Source organism: Pogona vitticeps, chromosome 5, assembly GCF_051106095.1.
Source record: "Pogona vitticeps strain Pit_001003342236 chromosome 5, PviZW2.1, whole genome shotgun sequence".
Taxonomy (NCBI): Eukaryota; Metazoa; Chordata; class Lepidosauria; order Squamata; family Agamidae; genus Pogona; species Pogona vitticeps.
This window is the reverse complement of record NC_135787.1, coordinates 179,307,305-179,328,383: the sequence shown is the minus strand read 5'-3', so window position 1 is coordinate 179,328,383 and position 21,079 is coordinate 179,307,305. Positions and strand designations below refer to the sequence as shown.

The following is a 21,079-nucleotide window of genomic DNA, read 5'->3' as shown; positions in this document are numbered from 1 at the left end:
TTGAAGGTGTCAATGGATTGCCTCTCCCGCCCATTTTGTTGTCGTTGCAGCTGTTGCTGCTAGTAGTTTTGAAAAGTATAAATTGGAATAGAAACTCCTGGTTTTAAAGGGTCTTATTCTGCCTTATTCTGTCCACACTAGTAACAGATGCATGATGGAATCCTGTACTATAAAATTGGGATTCAATACCACTTATCTCTCCCCAACTCCTCTTTCTTCCAGATGTGTAATTTTTTTCTTTCTTAGAGTGCACTACGACGTTACACAGCTAGCCATATATTTTTCAAAACCTTGGATATTCAGACAAACCTTCACAGTGTGCTAGGGTGGTTTTATTCTAAAACAAATTGGTTTAAATTATGTTTTAAACAACAATTTGAATATAAAAATTAGATGTTTTCACTATTTAAATTGTTAAAACTCATTTTTTAATTTAAATCATGATTTCTAAAAATGTTGTTTTTTTATCATTGATTTTTATCCCCCCTGCAGTATGCTGTTAACAATGGAGACACCATTACTTCTCCATGTACTGAAATTATCTATTTAGGTATCAACTGCTGTACAGTACTTTCTGTCATTGTTACATACTGCCTTCAGATGCTGGCTCAAACCACCACCACCATTAATTTTGTTCCAGTGAACCAGCCACTGCTTCTTTTCTTCAAGAACTCTGGATCTCTCTCTCTCTCTCTCTCTCTCTCTCTGTGTGTGTGTGTGTGTGTGTGATCCAGCCCATAACTGCAAATGTAGACGGACATTACAGAACTGCCTGAAAACACACTTACTCATAAACAGAGTGCAAGAGTGAGAGACAGCACTCAAACATAAATGTCCTGCAGTTCCATAAAGTGCCAATCATCATTTTGCAAATGCCAAGAAAGTTCCATAGGAATGATCAGAGAGAACACAGTCTGCCATTTTGAAACATGGATCAAAATGGTAGCTGGAAGAAGAAAGTAAACAAAAGAAAAAATCTACTAGTACATGGGCTCTATAAGCAAATTAATGAAATACCTTATAAATGGATACCATAGTTCCAAAACACCTAGCATTGTGACTTTTAAAAAGTAATATATTAGGGCTGCCTTTAAAAAACAAAGTAAGGGACCCAGGAATGTTTCACACAAAAGACATTTTATATCAGGTAGAATATAGTTTGCAACATTAAAGAACAGAGTCCCTAAACACATTGAGCTAATTTTTTAAAAAAACTAAAATAATCCTGCTGATTCTACACTTTTGAAAAACAGCTTTTTAGAGCAGGCTAACAGTAAAAATCTGTGCTTCTAGTATCTTGTTTACGTTTTATAGCCAGCATCATCACCAATTTCCTGGTGCCTCCAATAGGCCTATATGACAGATACTCTTGGGCACTGTGTATCTGATAAGAATTCTTTTATATTATGGGGATGACCCCCATCCGGAATCCAGAGCTCAATAATGGTACAAAGTTATTGGAAGCTGTGAGAAAAGCCCTCTGCATTCAAAGCTACTGTGATGATCGCCCACGTCACTCATACTATTCATATTCATGAGCTGATTGGCATGAACCTATGAGAGGACTGGAGAGGCGGAGTCAGCAGCTACATAAGGCTTGACAGGAGACGGAGGAGTCAGATAAGGGCTGGTTAGTCAGAGAGAGAGGAAAAAATACTGAGAGTTAGAGCTGGTTAGAAAAATAGGTAGAGAAGGTGGTAATGATATAGCAAAAGAAACGAAGTACGTACTGAGAGAACTGTTGATGACATGTGCATGTATAATGTGTATCTGAAGAACTTCTGTTATTATTCAATCTGCTTCACTTCAATAAATAAGTTCTGTTTCTGTTCTCAAGACAAGTGTTCAGACAAACGTCATTTATATTGTGGATTGAGGTAATCCACTGCTGGAAGCAAGAAGAAAACGTGATGTGAGCCTTTGTGAGGGAAAGACAAGCAGGGGCCGCAAGGGCGAATGCCACAGCTACAATTTCCATCCATCCATCCATCCATTCACCCACCCACCCACCTACCTAACCTACCTACCTACCTACCTACCTAGGAAGGAAGGACCGACCATGGTGCTTTACGGGCCCAACAACCTGGGCACTTACAGTTCATAAATATACAAAAAGGGGAAAGATAAAAGAAAGGGAATGAAACTGATCACTAATCACTCATTTTAGCTGATTCTCAAAAACATCTCTGTAGATCTGCCCAGACACTGTATTTTGTGGTTCAAGTGATACACACGCTGCCTTAAGCCCTTGTTTGCAGGCGCAGCAAGTTTCAGGGGAAGATCAAAAGTGAGAGATTGAATCCACAGAATTCAGCCATGTGAGTCAAGTGCCCTAATCACAAATAGCATCAACAAAGAGGTAAGTGGATGCTCAGCAGCTTCTAAACAAAACTGTCCTAACTCAGCATCACTGACATGCAGAATCACGCAAATTGTTGTCACATGCTATCTGACTCCCTGTATATTTCTTTTCAAGACACCATTTGTCCATTTTTCCCCCTAGTTGAGTAATTCCAGATCCCTATGCTCTTCTCAAATCTCATGTCGCAAGTATATGCTATCTGGAATGTCACCCACTTTGGTTAGTTAAGATTTAATGCCAGTGGTAACTTGTGATCTCAGCAGGAGGAGAGTGTGGTCTGACATTTGAGGTGGTGTGCCCACCTCCTGCTCTGGTAATAAGCCACTTAGATTTAAACAAAAAGGTCACATATTTCTGTTTCCAGAATCATTCTGGTGTAATAGATAGAATAAAATGTTGAAAAAGTTGTAATGCTGGCCATAAGGCAGATCTCAAAATTTGTATTAGGATAATCCTTTTATTAGGCAAAAAAACACACAGGAAGTGCACACACTCTTAAAGTAATCTAGATGTTTTCACCAGATATTAGAAAAAACAGGGAGGGGAGAAAAAGCAAGGAGGTTTAATAGTCGGTATGGGGGTCTTCAGGTATAATGACTAGTGATTTACACTATTTTTTTAAACTAACTGGGCACCTAAAAAATCTCTAGACTTCAGTATCTTTGACTAGTCTGTGAAATAAGCCTATGTGCTTCATACAGGATAAAGATGAGTATGAATTTATGCCTACCCTACTCCCAACACGGCTAGGAGTTATTTCAAGTGAAAAGTAATACCATAGATCACGTGATAGGCTTCATGTGAATGCCTGCAAACCTTTCTTCCTCCATTAAATCTCAAGATATCAAACAGCCTACATGACTCCCTGCCTGTGTTTGGTAACTGTTTGACAGATGAAAACCAGCCACTAAGAGTTTTGTAGCATCTTAAAGATGAATACATTTTATACAGCCTAAGCTTTCATGGATTATCACTTGCAAGTGGACTGCAATCCATGAATGTTGATGCTTAACAGAAGTTGTTAAACATGAATGTGCCACAAGACTATTTGTTATTGTTGCTGCAATAACCTAACATGGTTACCTTGGCAGAAAATTCTTCTCTGAAGTATAGAGCTTTAGATATCCAAAAAGCCTTGGTACATTTTTGTGCTTTTTTGGGTTTGCTTAATAAAAGCGTAACTCCACTACAAATGGTGGAGTCAAGTTACTGATGTAGATAATTGCTAATGCATTCCTATGGGAAATGGTGCTTCGACTTATGACCATTTTGAGTTACTGTACGACCATCTTCTGGAATGGATTAAGTTCGTAAATCGAGACACCACTATGATTATTTTTGGATTTTATTTATTTACTTAGATCCTACCTTACTCCTCAAGATGACCCAAGGTAAATTGTACGGACACTGATATTTTCCCAAGGAACTAGAAGGTGATATTACATTTATCACTGGAATTTATGACAGTTGTGTCTGAATGCACAGGATCTCCTTTCTAGGTTGGCTGGAGGATTTGGGGAGTTGTAGTAAAAGAATGTTTTTCCTATCCTCTGTATTGGATGTTAGAAAACTATCTAATTCTAAAGCTACCATTACTGTATACTATTCTGAATAATGTTATATAAAGCATATATACAGTGACATACATGTATCATACGAATGTCCTAATCCTTACCACAAGTGTTCCCATTCTTGTTTTCACTTGGGGGAGGGAGACGTCTCAAGCATCCCAGAACATTTTTCTAATTCAATAGGATTTTTTAGAATGTATTGCAATTCTTCAAAGAGAAGACTGAAACTGATAAATTGAATTCTCAGTCAGAAGACAAACATCCACTGCCATAAGTACAGAATGGCTCGGAGAAGGAACTAGTCAAAAAGAAAAGAAAAAAAGGATAATCAGTCTATCAGCAGTTGTGATCTGGTGTAAGTAGTGAGTAAGAGACCGAACTGCAAATCAAGACATGGAACTTATCTCTGGCCTGAATTCAACAGATGATCATGGCCAATCATGCACTCTCAGTCCCTCCACTTCATTTTGTAATTATAGGGGTAATAATGTTGATATATTTTATTGGGTTGTTCCAAGGATTACAGGACATTTGTAAGTGCTATACAAATATTAAATCTTACTGATTAATTAATTATTAAATAAATATTAGATATTGAAAGGTGGCTACTCTTTTGCTTTGCCTGAGGGCTTTCCAAAGCTATCAGCAACACTAGAAAACATACTTTGGTCTGTATTCTTAATAGTAGTTAGAAAGACAGCTTGTTTGATCTTGTTGATTTATCTCTGAATTTTACAGTTGGAAATCAATACTGGGCACAGAGCAGAGTGTGAGTCTAGTTTACTGGGATAGCAGTTGGCAGGGAATGACAATATGAACACCCTTGCAACAATAAATACACATTGACAGACTTTCAAGGAATTTCTCGCCTGAAGAGATGATGGGGGAAACATTGCATCATAGCAAGCTGAGCACCTGCATCAGTCATCAGTAAGGAAATGCCATGGCCACCTCACCTGACACAGCTCCTTTTAGTAGTATTGGACTAAAGAGAGTTCCAGTTCTACATCACACACATATCCTGGCCTATACTACCATGCTAATAATAATAATCTTAGAACTGCAGAGCTGAAGTGACTCTGTGGATCGTAGGTCAAGCCTGTCAAAGGAGATGCAGTGGGAATTGAACTCCCAACCTCTGGCTCCACAGCCAGATGCCCCTGAGCTATCTAGAGGTGATGGAGACCCCAGCCTTGACATGCACATGTTGTGGCAGGGATATTGTCAGTACTCCTGTTTGTTTCTGAACTAATAAGGAGAAGAGACCTTCAAGGGTGCACCAAGGGCAGTTTCTTTCGGATCACCCAAAATGTGAAGTTGGAGCTGTACCACAGGGTCTTATTATTCCATGCCAGGCTTACTCAAGTCGGCCTCCTCCTCACCATCCCCAGCACAGCATGGCCATTAGGATGATCAGAGTCATAGCCCAGCATATCTGAAAGGAGCTTGGGATTGGTGTTCTAAAACAGTGGTCCCCAACCTTGGGCCTCCAGATGTTCTGGATCTACAACTCCCAGAAGCCTTCACCACCACCTCTGCTGGCCAGGATTTCTGGGAGCTGAAGTCCAAGAACATCTGGAGGCCCAAGGTTGGGGACCACTGCTCTAAAATATATAACCAGACAAGAGAATTACAACACATGAACACAGGAGCATTAATTGACTGCAGCTACTCCGGAAACAAGTGACGTTGTTACTTTTCTTCAGAGTTAGTCAGACTACTTATTGGATGAGACTCCCTGGAAGATGTGATCCAAAAAATATCTCCACTCACCCACCCACTCTGCATTAGAGACACCTACACTCAGCCATGTCATTCTTGAACCAATGAATCTAACCTACTTCTGTCAGCCTAACCACAGGTTGTTGACAGAATAAATTTTAGTGAAGGGTGGAGAAAATACATATAACTCCATTGGCCCCTTGCAGAAAATATAGGAAACAAATGGAACTAACAAATATATTAGTAATAATAAAGAAACCCAAATGTTTGAAAATGGCATACACAAAAAGATGGGGGGGGGGAAGCAAAAGCAAAGTAAAGCGTGGTGCTTATATACTGCCCCATAGCTCTTAAAGCACTCTGGCTGCAGAACCGCAGTTTAACCACTGCACCATGAGGCTCCTTTGTGGATGAGCCGAAATGATAAGCTGAATCACTGGATCATATTTTGGGGGGACTTTGTAAACGAACAAAGATTATGTAGATGCACAAAAATACGGTTTATGGTGGGACATAACGTAATGTATGGAGGGAATTTTAGCTATACATAAAGATTCTGTGTGTATGTTACTGAGATATATGAGAATCAAACTTGGAGGCTAGGTTTACGGCAAACAAAAGAAGGCTTACCTTCAAAAATGGCATAACCACATGGCAGAACTTGCTGCCATAGGATACTGTGATGGTCACCACCATGAACAGCTTTCTAAAAGCTGTGAGAGAAACAGACAGGAAACTAGCACGCTGGTGGCTAATAATGTTAGCTACAAGTGAAAGTGAACACACCATTTCCAGATGCAGTATATCTGACTATCAGGCAGTTGGGGCAGACAACTGGGAATGGAGATCACGGCCTTTATTCATGCCCTGATTGTGAACTCATCTGTGGCACCAGGCTGGCTGCAATTTGCAGACAGAATGCTGAGCTAGGCTGACCCACAGCACAGTAATTATTAGCTTTTCGATCCCATGGCGATTGCTTCAACCTTCTTGGGCTGTTGAGGTTCATTTAACTGTTCCCTTAATAGACTGTTGGGAGAACATCTTCTTTGGCTTACTTCCAAGTATCGCGTTTGCAATCAAAATTTTGTTGGCCGAATTTGGGACATCCACAAACAGGGGCTCAATTTTCCAAATAATGTTATGAATAGTCACCTTCAGACAGTTAATGCAATTGCTAACAGTTTCCAAAAGATGGACACTGGTTTCATCAAATCGAACTTACAGCATTAACCTCAACGCCAAAACACAATAATGGAGCCATCTAGGCATCAAACAGCTTATCCTACATGGAAGACCGCTGCAGTAGCCGCACAATTGCTGGGTTCCCCAAGAAGTGGAAGATCTAAGCAAAGAAATATCCACATTTTCCTTCAAGTAAGTATAAAGGTTAGCCCACTAAATGCAAAAGCTACAATCAACACAGGGAACAAAATCTCAAGTTACGAAATGATAGGCACAAAGTCAAACAGCTGCCAAGTTGTGGCCCTTAAATGCTGGTGGTGGACTGTGAAAACAGAACATTTCTCCCTTGCAGGATTTTCCCAAGGTCTCTTTTGGATTCATCAGATTTGAATCAGAAGTTGCTATAGATGTCAAATGGTATGTGTGATGGTTCCAAGTTCCACTATGATATATGTATTCAGAGAGGGAATTAGCAAATCGGAGGCTGAAAAGTGTCCAGAAAGCTCTTTAGTCATACAGTCTATGTTTTGGCTGTTTTCTTAAGGGGGGAAAAAAAGAAGCTTTGAAAAAAAAATCAAACCAAGGCAGACGGGGAGAGCTGGCTTCCCCAAATCCTCAGGGGAACTAAAATCTAAATTACATCTGCTGGCGAAAAGGTGTGAGCAGCAGCCAGCAATGCTCAGCCCAGAATGGGTCAGGAAATGCTTCAGTAACAGCCAGAACCACAACTCAAGCCTCACCACATGTCAAGCAGGGACACAGAAAACTAACCGGAGAACTTAAATTTGGAACAGGCAAACAAATAAGAAAAGTTGGCATCTATTCACGCTTCGTCAGGTAGCAAAATGGAAAGGGTAGAGAGTGAAGCAATGACTGGATGGAACCCACACCCTGTCATATTTGCATTCAAAGATATGAGAAAGAAAGAGGTAGAACTAAGGGCTTATTGTCACAGTAGTATTTAATCAGCAAAATGTGCGACGTGATAATCTCCGTATTCTGAGTTTCTCTATACAAGGAACCTCACGGAACTGTAAACCTAAGTGATACCAGAAGATGCTGATTAGACATAATGTTACAGGAAGGGCAGGTACAGACAGGGGAAGCTGGAGTGGTCTGATTCATGCTTAAAAGGTTCTTAGATGAAAGGTTATCTTGAGTGCAAACTATTTTACCTCTCACTTGAGCAAGCCTTCTGTTCCTATTGATTTGACATTTCTTCTCCTGTAAGAAGGGTCCAGACAGGTTTTTGGATCACTCCAATTTGTCGTCCCCCCCCCTTTGATTAATGATAGTCCCCTTTCCAACTCCTTCCCTGGCAAATTTCCCTTTCCATACTCCTTTTCCTGTGGCTGAATAAAATAAATGACATAGTGAATCAGTTATGCACCTACCTTGCATGGTATATATAATACCGCAAATGTATCTCATTTATTTAGAATGCCACTGCATGAATAGGAAAATATATTTTAAAATTTTTAAACAACAAAGTAGATATCATTTCTTTCAATGCCACAAACCACCAAATACATCACAGAGTTGTCACCTCAGACAAATTAACAATCCACAGAGCAGGATTATTAGGAGTGGTCCGAATTGTGCCCAAAACCCTGTAGCCAACATTCCCTCTAATTTTCAGCCCCATGCCATCGGTGTGCAGAGGAGGAGCCCTGCGTGGTGGGGGGGACGGAGTCATGTGTGCGCAGGTGTGCACCTTAGAGGGAACCTTGCCTGTAGCCCTAATGCTGTGCCAAAAAAAGAAGCGGGACAGCTCTAAAAACAGACAAGATATATCACTCTACGTCAAATCATGTGTGAACACCGTAATTTGATTCGAACAAAACAGCACAAAACTCTGATCCCTCTCCCACAACAATATCGGTCTGTGGCATTCACAAGGCGTATACAGCTCTCAGTGGATACAGCAGACTCCTAGTAGGTCACAGCTTGCCCATCAGTTCCTTCCGCCGCCCCACTCCACGCATGTCAGCTGGGAAAACCCTGCCATTATTTAGCGTTGAACAAACATCAAATGTAATTACATAGCTTAATGCAAAATAAACCTCACTTGAAGTACTAAGATTAACTGTATTCCTCAGCTGAAGACACTGAACAAAGAAGGAGCCTTGGTACCACAGAGACTCTTTCAAAGATTGTATGGGCTTAGGGTTGATGACTTACAAAATCAGAGACCCATGGTGCCTTTCAGGGTGGATTTGGCTTTAATCAAGTTGATTTAAATCACAATTTTTATTATAATCAAAGACTTTATACAGTAATGTGATTTCCATCACACAGACACACACACAGACACAGACACACACACACACCAGTGCAATTGCTGTAGCCTTAATGTATGTTTTTCACAATTTCCTTGCTTATATCAACTCTACTTCCAAAAATCTTCTCTTCACTGAAATGCCCAGCGTCTGAAAATGGGCAATGAACTAGTCTATACAAAGTTGTAGAAAGACAATTGCTAGGGCTGACATTCTGAAGGAATCAGCATCACCCAAGAAAACAACTAAAGACAATCCTAGAAAGTTCAATAAGACCAAGAATTCCTAACATTGTTTCATGACAAGAGGGAAAAGGTAAAAAAGCTCCAGGAATAATTTCAGTCACAGATGGAAAATTGGGCTGATCTGGCCTGTTATTTCTTGTTTCCACACACTGCCGATAATAAGTATGTAGATCTGGAGACATTTTTTTCTGATGATATTTACTAAACTAAAATTATTTTTTAAATTTTTCTTTTAAATAGTTGATTTTTAGCCAAATTGATTTCCTTCCCCTTATCTGGAGAATGGGATCCCTCCCAGCTTTGCTACTGGAGATTCTTCCAATTAGAGACGGAGACTGAAACCTGGAACTTTTTTATATAAGACATAAAAATCAGCACACCTTATATGTTCTGCCAGAGAGCTTCAACTCCCTCAATTCTTCATGAAAGAAGAAAATGCTTCCGGCAGTGGTGTACTCTCTTCATTGTACGAACTCATATCTTCATTGTACGAACTCATTTTAATTGTTATTGTCCTTTCCAGAATGTTTTATGGACAGCCACTTCTTCTTCAAAATATTCACATGCTTTTTGGGTGGAATTCTATACATTTTTAAACTTGTGTCCACCATATGTAATTTTTAAAGTCTTACTTTCATATGGCAAAATAATGTTTGAAATGTGTTATCTTAGAGGATGTACATCAAATCATTTTTAAACCTGCTTTCAGATGAAAGAACAGCATACATTATAAGAAAAGGTACAGTATCTTGGAATATGTAAATAGGACTATTCTCACCACCTGCAGTGAAGTTTAAACCATGCATTTTATGCTGTATTTACACATACAAGATACAATTAATATAAAGAGCTCTATCCCATAACACTATGCAGATATAGTTAGCTTTCTAATTACATATTTGAGAAGTATTTTTTTCCCTTTCTGGTTATGTCTATAAACTAGATTTAGGACTAAATGAAACATAGGAATTAATGCCATACAATTGGAAATGACACAGTTGTTTTTTCTGTTGGCAACAGTAGCCAGAAAAGGAAGACAGAGGTGGCAGACTGCCTCTCTCCATGCTTCCATAGTCTTGATCCAGACATCTGCATACTCCCACACAGAGATGTGGAGGAAAAGAGCCTATAGCTAGCAAAGAATTTAGGAAAAACTACCCACCCAAAATGAAAGGTTTGCCAGGTTATATGGACACTTACTACAGGGAAACTCACTATTTGCCATTCAAAAAACATATGGCTGGCATATGTTATCCTTACCATTACTAAGGGCAGAGAGATATTGGAAGACCCCATGGTGTCTCTTCCATCGACTCTACTGTCTGCTGCAAAACTAGCTTAAGGTATCCTGCTGCCCTCTGGTATGTTGGAGGGTCCTTCTACACTATCTGCACCAACATAAGATACAACTTGAGGGCTATGAACCAGTATAGGTGGTGTAGGTAGAGTGTGTGGCACAGACAGGAGAGTGGCTTCGGAAATGTCAGAAGGAAGAGGTGGATGCTGTTGTTGCTAGCCCACAGCACCTGCTGCCATACGCAGTTGACTCACTCTCCATAATGACAGGGCTGGCCCTCAAATGCAGTATCTTTGTATCAAAAGCACTTAATTACAGATATCCTAACAGCACACAAATTAAATGTAAAGCAAAACCACAAGTACTGCAACTGAGAAGTTTCTGGAAAAAAATTGTTTCTAAGCAGCTTAATAGTGTTACCTCTGCTTTTGGGAAACTGTATAGGTTTCTGAGTTGGGATTTGACATGCCTACAGATAGAATGTATCTTCAATTATTCTCAGTGTCAAATGCAAAGAATACAAATGGGGAAAGAAGAACTATATGCAAAAACCTCTACCGTACTGCACTGTAGTGAAGGATTTACATAATTAAATGGTAGTGCAGACCAAGTATGAAGACAAGCAAGGCGGGTGTGCTGTATAGTATTACAGCTACCATATGAACTAGGAAGGCAACTCTTTTTAACAGAGTGGAATCTTTTTCAGACACCGTTGGGCATAGAAACATGAGATATGAAACTTGGGAATGCAGGAAATCTAGGTCTGGAGTAAGGCCAGTTTGCCTGTCCAATTTTGCCTCCTTCTCTGAATTGGCACTTGGATCTTGCAAAGTTTCCTTCTTCATATACTATTCCAATTTCTTCGACAGAAGAAATGAAAACCTGCTTTCATTAATTGCTGGCACATTTACTTCTATGTTCCATATATGTGTGTTTTTTTAAAATGCATTAATGCGCTCAGTACCAAATCCTTCCATTTCTGCATGCATAGCTTTGTGCTCTCTCTGTTCCTCTCTTTTTGCACTTTAGTTTCCTGGTGACAACATGAGCCTCATCTTGAAATGTTGATATACTATAGTAAATAAATTGCAACTAGTGTAGGCCCATTTTAATCAATGGAACTTACGGAGGAGTTGACTTATTAAATGACCACTGATTCAATGGGCCTACTCTATTATGACTTACTACACTAAACAACAGGGTTTCAGTTGATATCTGTAAGATAATGAATGCAACATTATGATCCACTGATGGTGCATGGTAAAAGTATACTACCTCCAGACTCTATTTCTGTGGCAAGAATGTCACATTTATTACTGCATTACCAGTGAAAATGCAACTCTTCTACATTACATTTTTATTGTGATTACTTGAGAGAATGCATTTGAGCCAGTCTCACAAACCGTATTTACTTTATACCATCAGTGACAACCTGTGAAAATAACTTTCTTTGCCCTTGCTGAAGGTAAGGGAGAGGGAGAAGGCATTTGTACAAAGCCAGCACTGAAGTACCCATCCAATCCAATTTCAAAATAAAATTTCTGAATAACAGGGTTGTTATCCTCCCCTCCATTTCACAGGGATCAGAACTCGTACAAATATAAGAGCTAGGCGGAGAAAGAAATTTATGACATGCTCAATGAAAGAAGACACTTGGAGAGGCAGATCACATTACTGCACACTTCCGTGTATAAAAAGAAGCGTACCTGTAAAAGAAAATGGAAAAGGGAAGACAAATTCCAGTGCCAAAGAGGAGACAATTAGGGCCAAATAGTATCAGGTCACTGGATATTCATTATCATTGACAGTGGTGGTGGTGGTGAAATACACTACGGAGGTGGGACTTCCCTGTACAGGCAGTGCCTGGAAGATACGGTATCTGGCTATGTTAAACAAACAGATGAGAATGGTACATTTAATTATGCTGGCATCTGCACTTATAGAATTGTTCATTTTACAAAATAATATCAAATGGGGAATTGTTGTGTCTGCACTGTGCACATGTTATCAGCATACCAGACATCACGGCTGTGCATCAGTTGCTCAGAGGTAAAGGTCACTGTGCAGGATTTAACTAGTTATTTTTTCAGCCAGTAGTATGGATAAGAAAGCCAACATACCATGAACAAATTAGCTGTTACAGTTTTAATGGCTCTTTCTCATATGAATCAGCTGATGATCAAGAATATATTCATGCAGAAGAGCATTCTGGGCCTTACTTGTTAAACTGTCTTTCCAGGATCTTTGCCAAAAAGAGGATTGGATAGGTGGGCTTGGAACTGAGTTGATGAATACCACTAGACAAGAGCATTCTAAGGCAGAACAGGGGGTCGGAAACTGTCCTGGATGGTAACCACCCTAAGGATTTCCCTGGGCATGAAAACCACAGCCTAGCTTTGACTTTTACTGCAGACTAAATAGTCCACCAGAGCTAGAAGTCTGAACTTCAAGTTCCTCTCTTCTATAACTGTAGACTGTCTACAGTATTTAGTTTGTACATAGCAATCAAGTTAATATGCCACCTCAGATGTATGAAAAGTCTACTGTCAGTATGCACTGGCAATCAACTATATTGCTGGTAATATACTACTATAACATATTATATTACGTTATGTTGGCTGAAATCCTGTTGTGCACTTACCCAAATGTGATAACTTTTAGAGACATACTGCTGTAAATTAAGAAATCTCCATAGACCTCATATGTTGCATGGAAAGTTGCAAGATGCAGTATGCAACAGCTAATATATATGGATTTTTCTTAACTCAAAGCAAATCACTTCCAAAACATACACCAGGACAACAGGATTTCAGCCATTATATTATTATGTTATTGTCACTGCTAATAATTCTGCATTTGCATTACATCTCACTCCATTATCCATATCATTGGTTTGCAACCTTGGGGCCACAGATGTTATTGGACTAATACTACCAGAAGCCTTCACCACTAGCTGTGCTGGTCAGGAATTCTGGGGACCCAAATTTGGGAACCACTGATCTATATTCTAATTAAACCGCATATATTATTTAATCTCCGGAGCCTCAAAATTTCACTTCACTCCTCTGAGGAAGTGAACAATGTGTCCACAGAAGTTCATGCTATAATAAACCTCCTGTTATTTCGCTGCTTATGGTAGATGAAGCAAATTACAGACAAGGAGCGCTGAAGATGCAACTCTGAAGAGAAACAGAGAATTCCACAGATATGAGACAAATAATAGCATGGCAGCACAAAAAAGTATAATTCTACCCAAATTAGTAAACCTGCATATGGGCTGTAACATTTCAAATTGCAAGTCTGGATTCCTATGGGTGAATGCTTCTCCTTTTTAAAAAAAACATCCTCACAAAAATATGTCAGGTTGAAGAACTAGCTCAGTCTTCTCATGATAGCCTGGTCTTCCACATGCAGTAAGCTACTTTTGTACAAATGAACTTTCGGTCATCTGAGATGCCACTTGCAGTCTGAAGTAATACAGACCGAAGATACTTTTATCACTTTTATGAGAACTAGGCCCCACGGGCATTATTATGGTATGAACTGTTGTAGAAAACAGTCTGCCTTTATCAGGAATACAAGAAGAATATAACTGAGATCCAGAGACCCAAATGACTTAAACTACTCCAAACTTCATTTGAAGCAATGGATATGTGTTATTCTTCTTCAAGGTCCATGGACAATCAGAACAGTTGGTTGCATATCCAGTGCACACCAAATGCCACCTTTAAGCGCATGGCTAGAATAAACAATAACCACATTGCAGTGCAATGCAGTCAACAATACAACGGGATATGTTTAAGAACAGGGGACAGCACGTATGTACTTTACAAAAGAAATATTGCAGCATCTTCAAAACTAAGACTTTTTTGGCACATGTTTTTGTGAAGTGTAGTCCACTTCCTCAGAGACATCAGGGACTATTAATTGTAATGCATTAGATATTTTGAAGCACTATATATTTTTAATTCATACCAAAGAATGTCAAGCACAGATGGAACAAAAGGTTGAAAGTACATTTCAACATTTGTTAAGCCAAATTAACAAGACTCTCATTCTGCATACAGTATACATAATGGCATATAAAGAACACAATAATTGCAGTATATGTACAATCTCTGGTGATCTACTGTCAAAACCTATTCCAGCCTATTTATGCTAGGGTTCAACAACCTCTTAGGGGAGCCAGAGCAATAGCCTCCCTGACCCATACCTGCCCACTCACACTGTTGCCTCACCACCACCACTTCAAGTAAAAATGACACCATCTTGCTCCAGACCTTTGTTGGCCCTTGTGGGACTCCGCTTTTGCACTGCCCCGTCACCAGCCCAAACATTCCTACCCTCTGAGGCACTGCTCATGTTCCTTGACAAATTTTCAACCTTCCAACCAAATATGGTTGTATTCTTGCCATGTGGCTGAAAGTTCGCCAATACTACACATTGCTTATCTTTGACATAAGGCACTAAGGCCAAACCACATTTGATACCAGACTGGCATTTGAATCCCATGGCATCTTTTCTTAAGACATAAAAGTGGATGCTGGAGAGATGGAAATGACTTGGCTTTGGGCAGCAAAAAGGTGCTTAATCCTTCTCCTCCTCCTATTTTTCTCCTTCAAATATGTTGTCCCACCAGTATAGACCAGTTAAAATACAGACCCGACAGGAGAGAAAAAACAAATGCAACATAAACGCTTACCTTCCTTATACAAGCTGGGCCAATAGCAGCTAGTGGACAGTTTAAATACCACCATTCTTTAGTAGGCTGTTTCTTTCAGCCAATGATTAACTTCCCAACATTTGGTGATGTGATGTGATGTGATGTGATGTGTGTGTGTGTGTGTGTGTGTGTGTGTGTGTGTGTGTGTGTGTGTGTGTGTGTGTGTGTGTGAGAGAGAGAGAGAGAGAGAACGTGTTTTGTTGTTAGTGGGAAGACATTAGGAAATCTGATCTCCCTTAATTTAAGGAGGTGAAGCATGTCACACTTCAAAAACAGAGCCATCCTCCTAATGCCATGGGTGTCAGCATGCTGGTTTCTTGTAGCTGTGAATGTAGGAAACTATCTTGTATCAAACTGGATTATTGGTCCATCTAGCCAAGCACTCCAAGCAGGTCTCTAACCCCTACTATAGTGGACTTTCTCAGCTGTCACTGGATCCTTTTACAGGATGACCAAACTCTGAGCCTTCTGCATGCAAAGCCTCTAATACACCTACAGTCTACATTCCTGAATGAAATTATTATGATCTAGAATAGCTGGACAGGACTGCACAAGGAAACTGGCTTTCATTGGTTTTTGTTGCCCGTTTGCCTTCTGTAACCAGCCCTGAGGGCTGCAGGAAGGGGTGTCCTTACTCCTGAATCTTGTTAAAGCTGACATCAGGGCTCACCACTCCTGCTCTTCCAAAAATTAAAGAAACCAGAGCTCTCACCAGCCCACCTCCATTCTTCCTGAGAGAAAGGCAATAAGTACCCATTTCCCCCCCCCAAAAAAACCTGGTAAATTATTTGCTCAATGTGTTTAAAGGTTTGTTTTAGCCCAATGTTGTATCTTCAACCAGAAGGTAGACGGATGACTGATGGACACCGAGAAAACACATCATGTGGCCTAAGCTGACACTAATCAGAAGTGAAAAGTGTCCCTGTGTTTCCATTATGCACTGATGGAGAAGCCGTTACCAAGATCCTAAAACTGCAGGGACTGGAGAAGTGACACTGCGACTTAAAAGCACTCTTCTCCATCAATGACCCGATATGACCAGAATCAGAAATATCCCCAAAGGTTTTAAAAACAAAAAGAAAAGAAAAGCTGTTCTCCCTCTAAAGCTGGGAACTTCTCCAATCCTGGTTAGGAACTCACAAGTAGTAGGTAAATTTCTGAAAACAGCTCAATGACCACCCAAAGCATCCTCTCTTGGGAAGGGGCAGAGCATCAGCAAACCTATTCTTGGAGTCCGGCTCCATCAAACAACCAGAATGGTAGCTCCCTCAGCAGACAAGAGCACAAGGCCATTAGAGTCTGGCAACTGCCTCACACACAGGATTTGGATTGTCAAGGATAGGCAGCTAACTGTGATTCAATGTACAGTACTGTATTGTTTAGTTACCAGGGAGGAAAAAAAACACCCATGGAATTTTCTACTTAAGGTGCCAAAACAACACGGCTGGCTTCAGGTAGTCTGCTCCCTAAACTGCGGAAGAATTAGTATTTGCTGCTCTGCTTCAGACAGCAAAGTGCTTTGAGCCAGTCCTGTGTCCTTCTTGTCATCTACCTAGCGACATTCACCTCAGAAGCCAAGACTGCATTAGGTAAGACAGATGAAGGATCTGAGAGGAATCTGAGTAAGTGGGGATGTTCAGGCTACCCCTGTTTCACTGCTCCAGAGGCTGGTGGGATCAGAAGGTGATCTGACTTGTGTCTTGCCTCTTGCAAGCTCAAAGTGGCCAGCCTTCTTTCTGTGTTGATCCCAGCACAAAGCTCAGCTCTTGCTAATACAACCAAGAAAAACAGCATACTTTTATGCACGTGTGCTTCCATCGAACCAATTCCCTTGAGTTCAATGGGTCTGAAGGCACTACCAGGATCGCAGCTCTTCGCTGGGGCAGAAAACCAGGACCTCCAATGCAACCTCCAATCTGTAAATCCTTCTCAGCTGGCAGTGCCAAGTGAAGCCCGCTTTGCACGATCTCCAAAGGGCTCTCTCTCTCTCTCAATCTTTCTCTCAGGCTCTGTACAATCTGCGCACGGTCCCCTCCTCACAGCTCGTTTGCACATACACACACGTTGAAAGCAGATCTCGGAATTTTCTGGCCTGGGCTCTGACACTTTATGCGTGTTGTATTCAAAAGGAAACCCACCAAAATTTAAACTGAACCCACTTTCCCGGTCAGCACCCCGGAGACTCGGCATCTCCTCGAACGAATCGACCCGCATTATGCCTGCCACGACCAGGCACCTCACCATCCACCGAGTTTGTGCCCAAGCGGCAACACGTGTTCCATTTCTGGGGAGGGGGCGGGGAACACGCGAACGTGCGAAGAGACAGGACTTCGCCTCAGCCAACTTTGCCTCAAGAAATGGCGACACGGACGCACTTCGCCTCAGCGCCCACCCGCCCGCCTTGGGAAGACCACAGCCCGCGCCGGCTCCCCTCCCTGCCTCCAAAGAGGGGCCACGCCGGAGGCGCCGCCGGACACCCCCCCCCGCCGCCGCCGCTCGCCAGCCAGGGGCGCCCCCTACCTGCCTCGGCTCGCCGGCCAGCCCCTCGCCCGGGACGGCCACCGCTCTGGCCCCGACCGGCGCCGCCGCCGCTCTCTCCGGTGAGTCCCGCCGGCGCTCCGCGGGCTACAGGTGAGTCGTCCGCTCGCGTGGCGAAAGGCGCTCGGGGGAAGGCGAGGCGAGGCAAGGTCAGGTCAGAAGGCGTCGCCGTCGGCGTCCTGCCCTGCCGTCCTGGTCGCCGCCTCCGCTGGCTGGGCGCCCTTCTCCGGCAGGCTTTGGGCGACTCACTCGCGCGTCGCCTCAGGGCCGGCTGGCCAGAGCGGGGGGGCGGGGAGAAGAAGCGTCCCGGGCTGCTTGTCTCCTTCCCTCGGGCTGCTGGAAGGTGGAGGTGGCGGGGAGGGGACTGGTTGGCCTGGGGTTTCCACCGCAGCAACAGCAGCAGCAGCAGCGAGGGACGGAGCCGAGCGTCGTGCCGAGGGGTCGCGTCGGAGGTGGGCGATGTGATCCGATCCCGGGAAGCTCCGGCAGCAAACCTCCGCTCCGCCTCCTCCCCGCCCCGCGCCCGCCTCTCCCGCCGGCCCTCCCGCGCACCCCTCCCTGTTTCCCTCCCTCCGTCAGCCCTGCACGGCAGCGGGGCCGGCGGTGGTCACGGCGCCGGGGCAATCCAGCCCCCGAAGACGGGGGGCGAACCGCTCGCAGTCTCCCTCCTCCTTCTTCTCCGAGCCTGCTTGTCCAACCCCGAAATGGCACACCGAGAGCCCCCCCACCCCCGACCCTCCTCTCCCGTCCAGATGTTCCGAGACTTTCTGAGACTGCCGCGGAGAGAATCTTCCGAGTCCGCCTGCCCGATGCCAGACGCCGCTTCTTCCCTCTCTGCCTTCTCTAAGTACAGTACCTTGCATTTTAAGTGCTGCAAAGATTAACTCGGGGTTCCTCGCCCTTTCCCGCTTTCCTCACCACCCCATCTCTCGCCACTTCGAAAAGGTCGGTTTTCCTTTCTCTGGGCGGTGTCCACTCCTCCTGCTTAATCCCCGATGCCCTAAAAGGTGCAGCCTTCCAAGTCTTCTCAGGCAGAATCTGCCTCCTTCATTTCTCTAGGCTGCTTCTCATCTCAGGAGCTGCCGCACTCACCGCCGTGGCCCCTCCAGTGACACACCATCCATCACCCGGACCCATCTGGGCCCCATCTTGGGTGGGACGGGACCCTCTGATGCAAACACACGTTCAGAGTTGACACCCAGGGCTTCCCTCACTCTTGTCCTCCTCTTCCACACACCCCACCTCCCGGTTGTAGATTCAGCTGTTTCTAAGGAGCAGAAGGTGGGGGGCACTGCTTCATTTCCCCTCTCACACCCTCATGGTTAGCCTTTCACTTAACAACAGAAACATATTCTGGCTCCTTAAAACTGACCTGGAGGTGGGGGGTCCTACTTCGTTTTGGGTCTAGGAATGTAGGACCCCTAGGATCCAGGCAACAGCCAATAGGGGCTCTATAGAATGTAAGTGCGTATTTCAAGTATTTGTAAAGAAAACACCAGAATGTTTGTAACATCCTAGAGACTAGCTATGTTACAAGCATTTGTGGACTAGAGTTCATTTCTTCAGTACAGGCATGATGTATTAACAATATGCAGGCATATTCTACTGCTACTGGCGGGGGGGGGGGTTGGAAACATTAGAATCAGCCATTCACAAAAGCAGCCTTTGAGATAGATAGATAGATAGATAGATAGATAGATAGATAGATAGATAGATAGATAGATAGATAGATAGATAGATAGATAGATAGATAGATAGATAGATAGATAGATAGATAGATAGATAGATAGATAAAATCAACAGATCACCACTCTGTGAGATGTTAATGCAAAGTATTCCTAGTAAAGGAATTGTCCTTTTGAAAGGAACACTACTAGCTTTTCTGGTTAGTCTGTTGTAGCAACCACAAAAACAAGCATAGAGCAGCACCTCTAAGACTGACAAAACCTGCACGAGCTGTCATGGATACAGCCCACATCCCCAGACGGAACCTATATAGGTGGTAGACTGGCTTTGCCTATCTGCCAAAAAAAAAAAAACCTCCGAGAAAGTGTTTGCCTGCATTGCAAGCTTGCGAAGCTCCTTACTGCACTACCTAAAGTTAAAAGCTAGTGTTTTGCCATGTTGTGTAAATCTTTCATCCTCAGCACTGACTTCCATGGGACTTAATTCTTTGTAACTTTGTTTGGGATTGCCTGGTTGCTTTTTCATCAGCATGAGTTTGAATGTTGTGCACTTTTGTTCTGACTAAAGTTCTCACTGAAGGGGAAACAATTTCTGTCCAGTATCAATGACTGTTGTTACATTAGCCTGTAAAATATAAGCTGAGCACATCCTACTACCACCTGTGGGCCTCACTGTACTTGAAGCAGATGTTCCCCATGCTCTCCTTTCCGTGTGGTCCCCACTGTATTCTGAGTGTGAATTTCGACACTGCCATTCTTTCCTATGGATAATCATGTGTTTTGCTGCTTCAATTCCTGGCACTGCCTCCTATGGCGTTGTATCAGTTTACATCCAAGTACTTAGCTGTGTGTTGATAGGACTGTGTTGTTGTTGTTTTGCTTAATCCAGCAAGCGTTATGGACCTCATAGGATGCTGCTGATAGCAAAAATGCTTGTTAGAAGTGCCTAAAGAAAATGTTGGTTGTCATTAATAGTATGGAACTTAACGTTTCCCTGTGCTGGAAAAAGAAACATCACATTTTTATTACTAGGACAAGGCAATCATTGTCATATTTTAATGGACCAGCACCAACTAAATTGTGTGCAGAGGAAGCTGGTTCCTTTTTCTGAAGTTGTTTTAGATACGCAGACAGAATTAGGAACTGAAATTTTAATACTCTATTCCTTTCCAACAAATATCTTGGTTTAGAAAGCATACATCAGGTCTCACATCTTGCCCTAAATCAGAAGCATCTCTTCTGATTCTACTCTTTTACAACGTGTCTCCAAACCAGTTGTTAAACACTTACGAATTCACTAATGCAATGCCTGTAGCATTATATACAGGTCCTGGCTGGCCATTTGTGAAAGTACTATTTAGTGTGTTGGGTCATTTTGCAGTATGTCCATTGATATTATGGTAGTGTGAGTATATTCTTGAAAGTCAATAGCTAAAGCATAAACAACTTTAAGACCCAGCATGCAAACAGTT

At 42.4% G+C, this 21,079-nt stretch overlaps 1 protein-coding gene and 1 long non-coding RNA gene across 3 annotated transcripts in view; one reads left to right on the top strand and one right to left on the bottom strand.

Annotated features, from left to right (window-relative positions):
* LOC144583147 (uncharacterized) overlaps window positions 1-14,920 on the top strand; it is a 49,094-nt gene extending 34,174 nt beyond the window's left edge. Inside the window, exon 2 of the long non-coding RNA XR_013536780.1 lies at window positions 9,605-14,920. This is a non-coding gene — a long non-coding RNA (uncharacterized LOC144583147). The remainder of the gene's footprint in view (window positions 1-9,604) is intronic.
* WNT5B (Wnt family member 5B) overlaps window positions 1-18,456 on the bottom strand; it is a 115,235-nt gene extending 96,779 nt beyond the window's left edge. For both annotated transcript variants that reach the window (XM_072999843.2, XM_072999844.2), the window contains exon 1: window positions 17,905-18,456. The gene's annotated coding sequence lies outside the window, so the exon portion shown is untranslated. The remainder of the gene's footprint in view (window positions 1-17,904) is intronic.
* Between the last annotated feature and the right edge of the window lie 2,623 nt (window positions 18,457-21,079).